Below are 16,263 nucleotides of genomic sequence, written 5' to 3'. Positions count from 1 at the left end.
GAATGTCAATTTTGCAAGATGGGTGATCATTATTTTCTAAAAGGCTTTAAATCTTAGTTTGTAGGCTAGGCTTTAGGTGCAATAGTCATTTCTCAATCAACTATCACAAATCGAGCGAGTTTTCTCGAACCTCAACAAGAATAACACATATAAACAACCCAATACCTCAATAAATATACATTTTCAAGCTAGATTAGTAGGATTGAATTTAGAACCACTCTCAAGCTATGTCCACAACAACCAAATCACTACAATCATCAACCAATAGTTTTAACTCCAAAATTTGTTTCTCAATCAAGCTTTGAATACTAGACTAGAATTGCATTCGCAACTATAATTCATCAATTAAAACTCAACTATTAATTATACCCACTTCAAATCAACAGTAAAATTAGTAAATAATAACACCCATAAGCTAATTGAAACATTTAATCACATAAGCACACCCCCAAGAATAAGGGTTTTAGCCACACATAATAAAGTGCAAGAAATCTTTACCAACTATTTTTCCAACAGCTAGGGCAACAATCCACAACACTTCAAAATTCTTAAATTGAATTCAAAATCGAAATAAACACTAAATCTCTACTCAAATAGTTTGAGAACAATGTTTAGAATGTTTAGGACAATGTGGGAACTCTCAAAAACTCCATAACTCCTCTTTCTTCTTTTGAAAATTGAGTTTATACGTTCTCAGATTTTCAACTTTGGAGACAGTTGATTGAACAATGTTATCAAAGATACTTCATCTGATTCTAACCGTCAACGATCGTTAGTCAGTATATAACCCAACTAAATGACAGGGAGTCGCATATGTTTAAGCTTCAATAGGAAAGTATAATATGCTCAAGTCAATCATAGGAATAAACATTATCGAATAAAACATGATTTAAATTAGGGGGTGACACAAATGTCAAATAAATGGGGGTTTTGATTGGAAATTATCAACTACAGCAGCAACAAACAACACAAAAAAAAATGAGACGGCTTCTTGGGATGTGATTTGATTATAGGCTAATGTAAACAAACGGGTAATTGCAACTGTTAGGAAATAGATGAGTATTAGTGATTAAGCTAGACTATAGAGGAGGTAAACTTTCCCTCAAACAATGTACCCCGAATCAAGTCAATTTCTCTCGAACATCGACAAGCATACAAAATAAGAACAGCCTACGCCTTAGTCCATTTACTCTCTTGAGTTGAATATGTGGAAAGGATTTAGGATTCACTCTCTTGAGCTGAGCCCATGACAAGCCAATACCCACAGACCATCAATCAATAATCTTGGTTTTAAAACCTCTCTCTCGAGCAAACCAAAAACATGAAGGTAGAACTACGTTTGCAACTAAAATTCTTTAAATTACACCACAATTTCTTATTGAAATCACTTCTAAACAACATTTAAACTAACAAGTAATATCCATAAGCTAAATCAACTCATAATCACACCCCAAGAATTGGGGTTTTACCTAAACATCATAAAAAGATAAAAATCGTTACCAAATTGTGTTTCTATCAACTAGGTAAGATTAATTTCGTCTTTACGAAGGTCCAAATTGAAGAATCTCAAAATCCCACTTCCCATTTCTCGAAAGTGAAAAACTTCAATTTTTCAAAGCTAGGGAAAACTTGCTCAATACTCAAAGTTCAATGTCAAAAAATCACAAAAATGATTCCAAAAATTAAAAACTGATTGACAAAAGATTCATTCTTAAACTAAATGTTCAAAAATGTATTTATAGTCGCCAAAAATATGTTGTGAAGGACCATTCAGTGCAGTAAATTGGGCTCACCGATCAGCTCGGTGATCCACCCTTTGTTCAGTTCCATCGCCTTTTACTTTGGCCTTCAGCTTTCTCAAGTTCTGTAACTTTGGGCGATTAAACACTACATTGCAGAACTACTCGGCGATCTGCCGACTACTCCTTTCTCTCACCAACTTGATTTTATCCTTCAGGGCTTGGTACGCTGGAACTTTAGGCTAGGTAACGACCATTCGGCGACTCGCCAAAGGGACTTGGCGATCACCAGCCCTTCATTTCTTCGTTCTTTCAGCTCGCTTCGTTCCTTTTTGCAAATTAGTTTGCATGCTTTGTTCCCCAATCCAAATACCTGGAAATCAAGGATTTTACATCAATCATTGGCATAAAATAAGCATTTGACGTCACTAAATCTAATAAAATAAAGCCCTAAATGAGTCCAAATCTAGGTCTCATCAACACCCCCAACTTAAAATTTTGCTTGTCCTCAAGTAAAACTCAAGTTCAACAGTTCCAAAAAAGTATGTCTCAAACAGTGCTACACAAGACTCAATCATGAATGCACACAAAAAGACTCAACTTAGTCATGCAATGATCAAATGTGCACTCAAAGATTCAAGTTGTGACTAACCATTACCAGTGATTCTCAAGTTCACTAAACTTGCTTCAAATGCAAGTTCAAGCTCAACAAAGGTATTCAAATGCCCTCACACAAAGAATGATTCCATATTCACACACAATGGTTCAACATTTTATAGTTTCGGAATCACATACAACTCTCACAAAGAAGAACACATGCATGACTCCACCCATAGGGTTGCCCTTATTTTTCAATCAATACGTGTTTCTGATCACTCAAGATCAAAAAGGTCTTTTCAAGGCTTGTAATGAGGCTGAGTGTAAATGTATGGTCATTTAGGCTTAGTGGTTGCTATCCTCATGAAATGTGGTATGAACAAGACTTTCTTCCGTTTTTTCAACCATTTCATTCATGCTCAAAATTCACCATATTATTCATTTTCCATGTAACTTTGATCACCCTATTTCTCTTTCACCTTCGCAACTTTATTTTAAAAAATTTCACTCTTTTTCTTTTTCTTTCTTCTTTTCTCTTTCTCTCTCTCTCTTTTTTGTCTAGAGGGATTCCATCTTTTTCAAAGCCATGGGTAAAGGGGAATTTCTTCAGACTTCTTGAATTACCTTCTCTTTTCACCACACCCCCAACTTAGGCTTTTGGACTAAGTTGGCTATTCAAACAAACCATATCTCATGAGGATTAAGGGTGAAGGGATAAATAAAGGTCGTAATTGCATCAAGTTTCTTCCAAGAAAAGGGTAAGGCTCAAATGGTGCTCAAACAAAGTTCGCACATCTCACAAGGTAGGCCACAAAAGAGGTATAATGTCAAATTGTTTTACTCATTAAAATTATTGCCTAAGATCATTTCGAGAGCTTGCATTTCTTAATCAACTGGACCAACGGGGAAAATTCTAGGTATCATCATACATGGTTCACGGTAACCTCATCACACAAGCATTGACACCAATGTCAAACAAGACTCCACACTTTTGCTAGTGTGCAATATTCATCACAAGAGACTCAATTTGATAATCGGCTAGTCACAACAAGATGCAAAAAGTTCACATATTTCCTATGCAACTTCATTTGGCCTCATCGTATCCGCACATTCATTTTTGTTCGGTTATGAGCACTATTCAAGTCATCGACATCGATCAAGACCGATACTCAAATTTGCAAAAGAAGAGCCACATTCCAACATAATTAAGAGGTGGCACAATTTTATTTTAAAAGGGGTCAAAAATCATTTACATTCAAAATAAGGAGCCAAAAGCTCAAACATCCACAAAACAGTGACAAAACACAATTTATAGCACAAAACCCAATATATACACAATAGTAATATTCACAAAAGGTAGGTCTGGAATACCTCACCCAACAACAAAACAAAAAGTAATTTATCCTCAAATGCAAGAAAAATATCCAAATATCAATAAAAAGGGACGGAGAGGGAGGTAAAGAAGATCATGTCTAAGATGTCGGTCCATCTGTCCGGGCATCAGTGCCATGTGTTACAACAGTCTGATCATGGTAATCAGTGCCTGGAGTCATATCAGTAACAATACCAGCTCCACTAAGGCCTGCCATGGACCTCTCTGTCAGCGATATCTGAATCACCGATTGTATAATCGTCTCCTTCAGATTTGGCAGGTGTCCATATATACTCTCCTCCCTCACCTCTATATGCTCTTCATCGGTCTTTGTCTCTGACTCATCAATTGCCACATCATCCCTCTGCACAGTTTCAATGGTAACAGGAGGAATTTCAGAACTTGGATGGGCATCCACATCATATGCTGCCTTTAATAACGAAGTGAAGTCTATAGTCTTAAGATAGTCTATATCATTCCTCATATCTGCCACTTCAGCTTTCAAAGTCGTAACCTATGAAGACTCTTCATGTCGAAGCTCATAAGCCACGACTCTAACCGTCAAATCATCAACAGAAGTCCGAAGGGGATCAATGCAGTAAGGATGACACTCTCAATCATCTGTGGGACTGCAACAACTAATTGGATAACCCGCACATCACTTGAATGGGCTAGGTGCCCCATCTTTCAGATCATAGCCAAAAAAATCATCGCGAGATGGGCTGAGTACTAGGAGTGTGTGAGGAAGAAGTACTTGACGGCCCGGAGGCCAGAGTAGGAAAAGGAGCCTTTGCAGGTATGGAGTCAATATTTACTTCTGGGAAGCATCTACTGGGGCAATTCTCCTCTAATCGGCCTCCTTCCGAGTGTACTAGGCCTCTATACGTCCTATATTGTGGAGGATGTGAGGGTGATCTCAATGTCTCTCGTCTCATCACGAGGAACTCCAGTACGCCGACACAACTCTATAATCAGCACCAGAATTATAGTGAGGTCTAGCTCTGCTTGAACCTCATGGCCATCTCCTACTCTATAATGAGTCCTATGTCAATGCTCTTCCTGGACATTATCATCCCAAGGTAGGCCGCCTTAGGGTGGCGGAGGATGGACTCGTTCTGGGATGGCATGATGGTACTGCTAATAAATCCAAACCAAAAATGAGCAGCAATACTCAGGTCTTTTTTCTTAATGGGCGCCCCTGCCTCGATCCACCTCGGGGTGGTATCAGAAATCAATGATGCAAACCAGCCCTTTAAGTCAACCATGGACTAAGTAATAGGCAAGCCCTCATAGGCTAGTGTATCAACTAGAGCTCTATCAAATACAATATTAATATGGTCGCTTCTATACCCAACTTCCTTACCCCGGACCATGATCTATTTCACCAGTCTGAAAGCGCTGGCCTTCTTTTTCCCTTTGGGCACCAATTCTCCGTATGATGTATAAAACTCCCGGATCCACGTAGGAATGTAGGGGCTTCGGGGACCTGTGAACTGCTTAAACCGGTGGAAGTGGAGGGTGTACCTCACTGCGGAGTATCTGTCCATTAAACCCTCTGTGGATAGTTGCTTCTCCTCAAGGATCATCCGCAACCCATCGACTTTCAATCTGTTAAGTAGCCGGGGAGGAGGAACTACTAGTTGTACTGGAGCTATAGAAGGTGCCGAAGCTGGCACTGTACCTGCTGGAGAGGATGTTGTTGGGTCTCTCAAGGAGTCAGGGCGAGACCTAGCACGGATCTCTGCTCTCCTAGACTATAAAGGTTGGTCAATCTACGACTGTGATAATAAAGCTTGGGAGTTAAAGTCTTCTCCCTCGCTACCGGAGTTGTGCTCCAGAATTTCAAGATGTTGGCCTCTTGCATTTGCCCTTGCCTCTCTTAGGAGGTTATGTTCTTCCCTTCATTGGAGGATTGGCTCCCCCTTTATTTATCATGATACCCCGTGCTAATTTATGGGGTGGCATGTCTAGGTTTGTTCTACCCATGTTTGGAAAAACATCAAAAAGAGTTAGAAATAGTTCAAAAAGAGTTGCAGATAGACTTGCCGAATCGGTCGGCAAGTCGCCGAGTCTCTAGGCGAGCCAGATCGGGCTCTCCGAAAGGATTGGCTTCAAAAAATTTCAGAAAAATTGGCATATCAGTGATGGAGTGGACTTTTGGCCAATCACCGATAGCAATGGACGAGCAAGGGCCAGCTTGCCGAAAATTACAATGCATTTTACGGATTAGGGGCGCAGAAAGGAAGATCAAGAAAGACAATCGGTGAGTCGTCGAGTGCACTCGGTGAACTCAAGCTTCTCACGGAAAATTACATAACCTAAACTCTAAATTTAGCATGAAATCAAAGGCGATATAGGGTGATTCGACAAACCGTCGAGTAGCGCCAAACTGCCCAACGTGCCTATTTTTAACCCCAACTTTTAAATTCAACTCTGCAACCCCCGAAAACAAAATCAAACCATGCACATATTCAATTAAACCTAGACCCATACTACCCATTCCATCGGGGTACTCAGACTTCTCCCGGTTTGGCCGAAATTGGCCATTTGACGACTTACGCCCTTAGGAATGACGTCAAACGCTCCGTCATCTGGAAAAATACGTCATTTAACAAAGTTAGAGGTTACTTAGACTTCACCCGACTAGACCCAACACTATTTAAGTACAACCCAACAATTTTGATCACTTTTAAGGCACAAAATATTCGGGAAATTAACAATAAAGGCATTATAAGCACGATATTCAAATTAAAATAGGCAATGAAGCATTCAATTATTATAAGAGAGGCGTAGCAAACATCACTAAGATAAAAATCATTGCATATGAGTAAAAATTGATAAATATATGTTCGGGGTTCGGAAAACCAACCTTAAAAGTCGAATATATAAGTTGTAAAGCTAGGCGACAAAGAATCCAACTACGAACACATAATCGATGACTAATATTCGATAAAGATACAAGAATATAGGAAAATTTAGTACGGGTGAGAGTTTGGGAAGTTAAACAGTGAGGGAATGCGAAAGATTTTCAACTTTTGAACTTTTGGCCTTTAAAAACCATTCAGTTCTCGCCTAATCGGTGACATTAGTCTTGCTCGCCGACCCACTCGGCGACACGCCAAGTGGGTACATACCTCGCCGAGTTTAAAAGGACCTCTAGTTAATGTGGGGATCCAAACGGCGGACAAAATCGTGATCGCCAACCTGGTCGGTGATTCGCTAATTTGCTCCTCGGCTCGCCGAGTTTTACCGACTCCAATTTTAAAATTCTATGAGTGTAACTATGGTCCAAGTCGGGCTCGCCGACTGGCTTTCGGCTCGCCAATCTCCACTTTTCAAACACATTCCACACTTCAACCTACAAAATCAACACACGAGTGTTTCTAAAACGAAAATAATGCGATAAACACTTGGGTTGCCTCTCAAGAAGTGCCTTAGTTAACGTTATGGCATGACACAAGTCCCCACTTAGTTTTCATTCTTGGGGTTTACCTCATTGTCACAAGGCAACCCTTTTTGTAGCTTTGGGTAGAGACAAGACAACACTTGGTCCATTTGGGACTCTAGCAGCTGAATGAACATGGAATGAGACGTTGTCATTTTATTAAGCATTAAGCCATTCTCTTTTATCTCCTTCAACACTCTATCGTGCTCTTCGACTTTGTGGAGAATGAGTGAAAGGACCTCTTCAATCTGCCCACCCTCATACTCCTTGGACTTTTTGTGCTTATGAGTGGGGATGTACCTATCTTTCTTTTTGTACATTTCTTCCATTTCCATGACTTTCTTAGCCAAGATATCCACTTGAGTCACCAATGTGGCCAATTCTTGGTCTTTTGTTGTTTCCTTGTTGGTCTCAATTATGCCATCAAGGAGTTTGGTTGCTGCCTCATATGGTAGTCGGAGCACACTACCCGGAGAGAGTTGGTTAGCCATTGTTCTATGTTTGAGAGCAAGACCGTTGTAGAAGCATTCCAGTAGCATCTTATCTGGAATTCCATGAGTTCGGCATTGCTGCAGTAATACCTTAAATCATGGCCACAACTCATGGATAGTCTCACCCTTCAATTGCTTGAAAGTTAAGATGTCATCCCTAAGAATCATCAATCTCAACAGAGGGTGGTCCATTTTGTCACCATTGCTATAGGATTTGCTCATTTCTTCTATTCAAATACAAACAAAAAACCGAAACTAAAAATAAGTAGATTCAACTATAACTAACAAGAATAAAATTCAACTAAACTAACAAATCTTAACCAACACCACTCCCCGGCAGCGGTGCCATTATGATTGAATAACATTATCAAAGACACTTCATCTGATTCTAGACGGCAACTATCGTTAGTCAGTATATAACCCAACTAAATGAGTTGGGGTCGAATCTCACATGGAGTGGTACGTGTTTAAGATTCAATAGGAAAGTACGAATATAATCAAGTCAATCATAGGAATAAACATTATCAAATAAAACTATGATTTAAATCAAGGGGTGACACGAATGTCAAATACTAGGGGGGTTTTGATTTGAAATTATCAACTACAGCAGCAACAAACAACAAAAAAATAACAATAATGAGACGGGTTCCTGGGATGTGATTTGATTATAGGCTAATGCAGACAAATGGGTAATTGCAACTGTTAGGAAATAGTTGAATATTAGTGATTAAGCTAGACTATAAAGGAGGTAAGCTTTCTCTCGAACAATTTACCCCGAATCAAGTCAATTTCTCTCGAACATCGACAAACATACAAAATAAGAACAACCTACTCCTTAGACCATTAACTCTCTCGAGCTGAATGTGTGGAAAAGGGTTTAGGATTCACTCTCTTAAGATGAATCCATGACTGCCCAATACCCACATACCATCAATCAATAATCTTGATTTTAAAACATCTCTCTCGAGCAAGCCAAAAACACGAAGGTAGAACTGCATTTGCAACTATAATTCTTTAAATTAAACCACTATTACTGATTGAAATCACTTCTAAACAACATTTAAACTAACAATTAGCAATAACCATAAGCTAAATCAACCCATAATCACACCCCAAGAATTGAGGTTTTAGCTAGACATCATAAAAAGATAAAAATCGTTACCAAATTATGTTTCCATCAACTGGGTAAGATTAATTTCGTCGTTACATAGGTCCAAATTGAAGAATCTCAAAGACCCACTTCCTATTTTTGAAAAGTAAAAACTTCAATTCTTCAAAGCTAAGGAAAACTTGTCTCAATACTCAGAGTTCAATGTCAAAAACTCGCAAATATTATTCCCAAAATTAAAAACTAATTGACAAAAGATTCATTCTTAAACTAAATATTCAAAAATGTATTTATAGTCGCCAAAAATATGCTGCGAAGGACCATTCTGTGCAGTTAGTCGGGTTCGGCGATCCACCCATTGCTCAGTTACATCTCCTTTTTGATTTGCCTTTAGCTTCCTCAAGTTCTGTAACTTTGGGTGATCCAACACTGCATCACAAAACCACTCAGCAATCCGCCGACTGCTCCTTTCTCTCACCAACTTGATTTTCTCCTTTAGGGCTTGGCACATTGGAACTTTAGGCGAGGTAACGACTATTTGACAACTCGCCAAAGGGACTTGGCGATCACCAAGCCTTCATTTCTTCATTCTTTAGTGCGCTTCATTCCTTTTTTCAAATTAGTGTCCATGCTTTGTTCCTCAATCCAAATTCCTAGAAAAAAGGGATTATACATTAGTTATTGGCACAAAATAAGCATTTGAAGACAATAAATCTATCCAAATAAAGCTCTAAATGAGTCCAAATCTAGGACACATCACCATTCGAGGAAATAAATCGGTCTTCACCGACCAGGTCGGGGATGTGTAAAGTGCTCCTCTTCATCGCCTTTTTTATCTTAGCTTTTCACTCTTTCATTGTTGTAACTTTAGGCGATCAAGATAGGGTTCTCTGAACTAGTCGGTGACGCTCCAAATGGTCCACATCTCACCGTTTTGGTTTGCTTTTTCACCACTTACTCTTTAACTTTTGGCGGGCTAAGTTGGCGTCGCCGAAAATATTCAGTGACTTGCCAAAATACCCATCAGATCGCCAAGCTGGTCTTGTTCATGGGCTGGCTTGCTGGAAATTTAGGTGAGCTGAAAGTCCACTCGATGACTCGCCGAGTGGCTTTAGTGAGCATCAACCTTGATTGTTTTTTTAAAATCTCGCTTCTTTTTTCCTGGTAATGTCCTTGCCTTGCTGTTTTTCTTTTACTTCTGCAAATTATCATTCTAACATCAATTTAGAGCATGAAACATGCATTGAGGACACTAAAACTCTAAAAATATTAGGCCCTAAATGAGTTGAAATCCTCGACTCATTAGAGAGCCCCATGATATATTTTGAGGGTTATAGAACTAATTAGGAAATGATGTATAGTGAATGGAGGAATAGTACTTATGTTGTGAAAGGAAATGTGACGGTAATATGTAAATTGGTAGATTGGAAACAAAGGTTAACTACTTTTCATGAGGTCTAGATGGTTAGTGTTTCTTAATTTTATCTAACGAACATAAGTTATTATAGTATGTGAGAAATTGTAATGATATTTTTGTTTAGTACTAGACATTATGCTTGAATTTGAGATGAGTGTTGTGACAAAAAGGACGACAACATGAGGGTGATGATATTAGTTTTGAGATCTTATCTAGTAATTTTGACATCCAGTGGTTGAGGAATTGAGGTGCTACTTTTTGATAAATTTGAGTGGTACAAATGTGGTATTGTAACCCTTAGAGGAGAGAAATAAAATGTGGCTATGTCATTATATTAACAAGAGCAGTAAGAGGTGTACCCGAGATTGTGTGTAGTTAGACGAGGTTACAATTAAGTTTATGGTTTATGATGTGTGCCATGATAGTTTATTGGAGCTGTCAATGTGGACTAGGATTATGTAAGCATTATTTATTACCCTTTAGAGTTGGTCGAAAGGATAATATGTAGCCAATGATGAGCCTCTTAGATATAGTTCAAGTTTCCTCTAGTTGGGTAGATACGAACTTAGAAGGATAGTTTTAGTGGGCCAAGAAGGAGAAGTCAAAATATTAAGAGACATATTAAATGGCTTGACAAGCCAATGCGGTAAGATTATAGAAAGAATTCTATAGAAGCGAGAACAGGTTAATAGAAGCATCTCAGAAAAGAAGACGTAGAAGGAATCTTACTGCCAGCACATGGATAATTTTGTTGCAGTGAGGGTAGAATTCCGTAATGTTAGAGTATATAAAATATAGAATAGTTTAGAGATGATGAAATAGATTCATAGCTTTAAAGTGTCAACTTTAGACCTACGGGGTAAAGGATAAGATGAGAAAATAAGTCAAGTGTGGAGAATCAGCTATTGATGTTCAGAAAGTGTTATAGTAAATTATCAATTCATTTAATATCTAGCGTATTTCTCAAGTTCAGTCGTTATAACATCCGGTCTATGCCTTTAATATTATAATTTTGTTCATGATCTCTGCTCATGAACTTCAGACAAATTTACACCTAAGCTCAATTCCCAGATTGATGGGAAAAGCCTTTTGCCCATTCATTTCAATCTTACTCCATAGAATTAAAGATATTAGCCTTTTTATATGAACCTATTCAAATAAGCATTCATGTGACATAGTATGCTCAGTCTTGCAAAATAATGATTTACTATCAATGGCTAGAATCGTAACCTTACATATTCATATTCTTATATGAGACTCCACGAAGAGTCATGCTTATGATCTTTCACTCTTATCTCACTCAGTGATCCTTTTACTTTCGATAATGCTTTTAATAATAGTAGTTTAGTGATGATAGAATGAGAAGGTTGTTGTTCCTTATGTTGGTAGTGGTAGTGTGCTCATTCCATATATGGTTTTGAAGGTGGAGGAAGGATGAGATGAAATTTTACTATGAGTAATATTTGGATAAGAGTAGTTAGTCAGTTCCTGGTAGTAAAGCGTAAAATTTCAGCTTGTAGAGATGACAAGAGAATGAGAAATTTATTAAAAGATTGGTTGGTAAGAGTCTATGGAGTTGTTATAGTTCTAGGCTTCAATGTGGCAGTGATAACATTTCGATGAATGCAAAATACATTCTGTGTTTCATAATTGAGACTCAAGGTTGGTTGAATGCAATGGTAAGAAGTAGTATTCTTGGATGACATTAGTATCATGTTTAGCACCTTGTTATTTAGGGTTAAGCTTGAAAATACTAATTAAGAGCATAAAGTCAAACTAGACTTTTGTAAGAGTAATCATAAACCCTTATATGAGTTCTTAGTTGTAGCTAATGAGGTGAGGTATTTATAAAGCAGGGCATGGTTTAGCGGTATTAGTAATGACTTGAAACCTAGAAGTCATATTGCTTAAGGCATACTAGTCATGTTCTTACTTCATGTTATGATACTCATGTTTCATGTTTAACTTTAGATAGAGTGTGACTATGTCCAAACCCATATCGTTTCTAACTTATGTGCTATAGAAATTCCCAAACTATTATTATGAAACAGTTCTGCTTATGTGAGTAGGCAAGTTCAAAAGTCAGAAACATAGTAACACTAACTGTTTTCCTTTCCATGCTTAGTTCAGCCACCATTCGAGGATGAATGATCCCAAGGGAGAGATATTGTAACACCTTGAATATATCTAAGATAAGACCGAATGATTTTGTAGCAACTCACAACTCTACTCTTAAAATATGAATCATTTTTCATAAGTACACGAGCTTGAACCGGGTAATGTCTGACTTACTTATGTGTTTTAAGGTCCTTTAACAAGTGTATCAAGAATTTCTAAAACGATCTAGTGCCATAAGGGACCTCAAACACCAAGCCAAGTCAAAGCAATTCTTTTGGCTAATTGCTTGCTCCAAGATCAAGATTCTCTTTTAGAATCCTATGGTTTTCAATCTAAGGTTCTTCTTCACCCTTCATCTCCAAGAAAACTGCATGAAATACAAAATATTAGGTTTCAAGTCATTCCATCAATATTTTCTTCAAACCTCTTCAAGAGCATTGCTCTTCAAGGTATGTAAGGCTATTCATTGTCTTGGACTTGTTCATAAACACACCCTCTATCTTAGATCAGTAAGTAACAAGTTGAATCTAGGAATTTCCCCTCACTTTTATGAGATTCCTATATTATGAGATTGTGATACTTGATGCGTTGAAATTCTTGAATTATTGTTCTTGCTTATAGTTCCACATGAACCCTATATATATATATAGCCAATAATATTCTTACATAGATTTTTGAAATAAAAACGAGTTTAAGAGAATCTTGAAAGCATTATTTTGAAAAAGAGTTTAAGGGAACTTGAAAAGTTCCTAATGTATCATTTTTATATTGAAAAAAAAAGAGCACTATTTTCAGAAAAATATAAAGAGCTTTGAGTTCTTATATATCGATCTTTGAATTTAAAGATAAGTCCACAAGTACACGTTTTAAATGCATGTTTTGAATAGAGTCTTTAACGGAAGAATCAAATGATTTCATTTGTACTATCTGACCATTGGGAATGAGAAAGAGTATAACTGATGTTTCTGAAAAGTACTTGAGAAAAGTAAAGTGAAAAGAAAAGAAAAGTAGTAGTCCCTTTCTCTGTAATAGGTGATTGAACATAATGGATATTGAATATTTTGGGAATAGTATCGAGCACCGAGTTTGGTAAAAGTCTAATTTTAACACAAGACCCATAAAACTACATAGCTAACGTAGGATAGAATCGTACCAATTTGTCGTGTGAGTTCTCACTTCCTCCTAGAAGGCTTATTAGATGATCTATAGTTACAGTAACATCCTATACCCGGTAAGGTATACAATGGCCCTTGCAATGTGGCTGAAATGTTGTATCATTGCTAGTCTCATAGTAATGGTTGTTGGTTAGAGAAACTCCCCACAGAGTAAAATATATTATTTTCATATTTCTTTTATTGCATATCCTATTATAAACCTCTAACGGTTTTCACTTCATATGAATGTATTGATTCAGTTGAGTTTCTTTATGTCCATAAGTTTAGTTGTTTGTTTTATTCTACCCTGTTACATACTTGTACATTGAATATACTATTGTCATTCGAGCTGCATCTTTCCATGATGCGGTGTTCAAGATCATCAACAAGCGCTTTGTTGAGATCATGTTGCACTTCATGCTAGCTTTGGTGAGCGTTGATTGCATCTCGGAGGACTCCATTTTTGTATTTCAGTTTAGTAGTTTTAAAGTGTCGTGGGTCTTATCCTAATATCTTTGTTGATCTATAGAGGGTTTATAGATAGTTAGTGTTAAATTTCTTTCAGTAGGTCCTTTGAACTATTTTGGCACACTAGTATTGTTTTCTGAGTAATTTCATACAGTTTTGAGTATACTATTTTGAGATAGTTTGAGTTTGCAGAACTATTGAGACATTTGAATTTAAATTCTATTTTAAAATTTAAATTTTCTTGAGTTAGTCTTTCGCTAAGTAGGAAACTAGGTCAATGGTTCGCTTAGGGATGAACAACAGTTCTCGAGTGTCGTCCACGTCCAGGATGTAGCGTCGGGATGTGAAAATTTGGATGACCGATAAAGGAATATATAGGATGAAAATGACTCCCACTTAGAGAAGTACTTGAAGACAGATTAACCATGAATTCTTATTTATTAACTAAATTCATTTTAATTTGAGCAATATAAACCATTTAAAATTTGGCTGATTTGAGCTATACATGCAACTCAGATAAGTCAGACACCAATAGTTGAGTGACTTTATGTGAAAATAGCTCATAGTTGAGTGACTTTTGAGTTAAAAATCAAAGTTAAATAATTTTCTGTGAAAAAGGTTTTTAGTTGAGTGACTTTCTATTAATTAAGTCTTTAAATGAGTGATTTTTTGTTAAAAATTAAAGTTGAGTGACTTTATGTGAAAAGATTCCAAGTTGAGTGATCATCTGAAATATTATCTCTATGATATGATGACACATAAATTGTTGGTGGATGAATGATGGCTAGTAAAAAATGCTCAAGGAGGAAAAATAAATGTAGAATCAATTGTGTCTTGCACTAATAATTATAGACCTAATTATTCTTTTAAGATAATAATATTTTTTTAATACCTCTTCTCTTCCTTATATCCCCTTCATTTCAATTAAAGAATCAACTACGAAGAAGGGGGAATTAGAGAGGAAGAGGAGCAACAAACAAGATTTGACCCAAAATTTTAATTTATTTGTACTTGTATAATAGGTGTAATAATTGATAATCTTGACTTAAATTTGTGTCAACTACATCAATCGAGAATTAATTTCAATTTAATTGAATTACTCTCGATGTAATTTATGCAAACATATTTTGACATATTTATTCATTTTATTATTATGAGAATCAATCATGTAGCACTTCCAAAACTAGTACAATACCAAATTGGTGATAGTACATACACTGTTTTGCAATTTAGACATTAGTAGCATTCACATTTGACAAGGCCATACCAAGATCAACAACATCAACTAAAAACTTGTAAAATGAAAAGGGGTTTTGGGGTGGAGAAGAAGATGACTTCAATAAACTTTTTTCGGAGAAATAAGTGACTCTCGATGAATGGAAAGGAGGGTGTGTGTGCTTGGGGGGGGGGGGGGGGGAGAGAGAATTCAGTACTCAAGGAATGGAAGGTCCCCATCTTAAGGTGGAGTCAAGATCCACTCTCCATTTTCATCTAGAGACTAGAATCAACAACTCATCTTTCAAGAATGAAAATGACTTGTTCACCAAAACTATACTCCTCGTCACTTTCAACTCAAACTTTTTATCTTGCCCATTCCATCACCTGTGACATCCCCTGCAAGTTGTTCCAATCGCCTGTCTCGTTCAGAAATTTTAAACTCTTAGACTTTCTGCTACTGATGACTAGCTCTACCTGTTGAAGTAGAATTCAAAGTTGTAGGAAATCAAATTTCTTTAGGATTCGGCATTGGTTAAGTAGTATATTTTATTCATGTTTACATAAAATTTATATTCAAATTTATGTAGAAATATGTTTTTCAATGCTCATTAAGTAGATTCTGCACTAGTATAAACATATGTACTTTTACCTATTCTCTTATAGCAGAAAAATAGTAGAGAATGTAGTGGAGTACCGAATGGAATTACTGATACTGGAATATCAACTGACACACAATTTCAACCACATCAAATGCTGCTAAAATAGCTATGCTAGCACCAAGACAATGTTAACAAATAATGGCATGGATGAACCTTTTCTGAAATGGAATTGACATAAGTGAGCCAAACTTTTAACGGATGGCATAGATGAGCCTTTTCACAAAAATCAATGGCATATTTGAGCCTTTTCCCTATATATAATAATAATTAATTTTACAATCAATTATTTGTAGATATTCAATAATTTTTTGACAAAATACATAAGTCCATACATATTCTCTTTAACTAGGCTTCAACTAGCATCTATGCCCTTCAACTTTTGGTGTGCGCAAGTAGACACATAAAATTGAATAAGTAGACATACATATCCTACGTGGCATAATACACGTAGCATGCCGCGTAGGAAATAGAATCGCC

Source organism: Solanum verrucosum, unplaced genomic scaffold (assembly GCF_900185275.1).
Source record: "Solanum verrucosum unplaced genomic scaffold, falcon-dt-bn FXZP01000007.1, whole genome shotgun sequence".
NCBI lineage: Eukaryota > Viridiplantae > Streptophyta > Magnoliopsida > Solanales > Solanaceae > Solanum > Solanum verrucosum.
Note: the sequence above shows the minus strand (reverse complement) of the source record.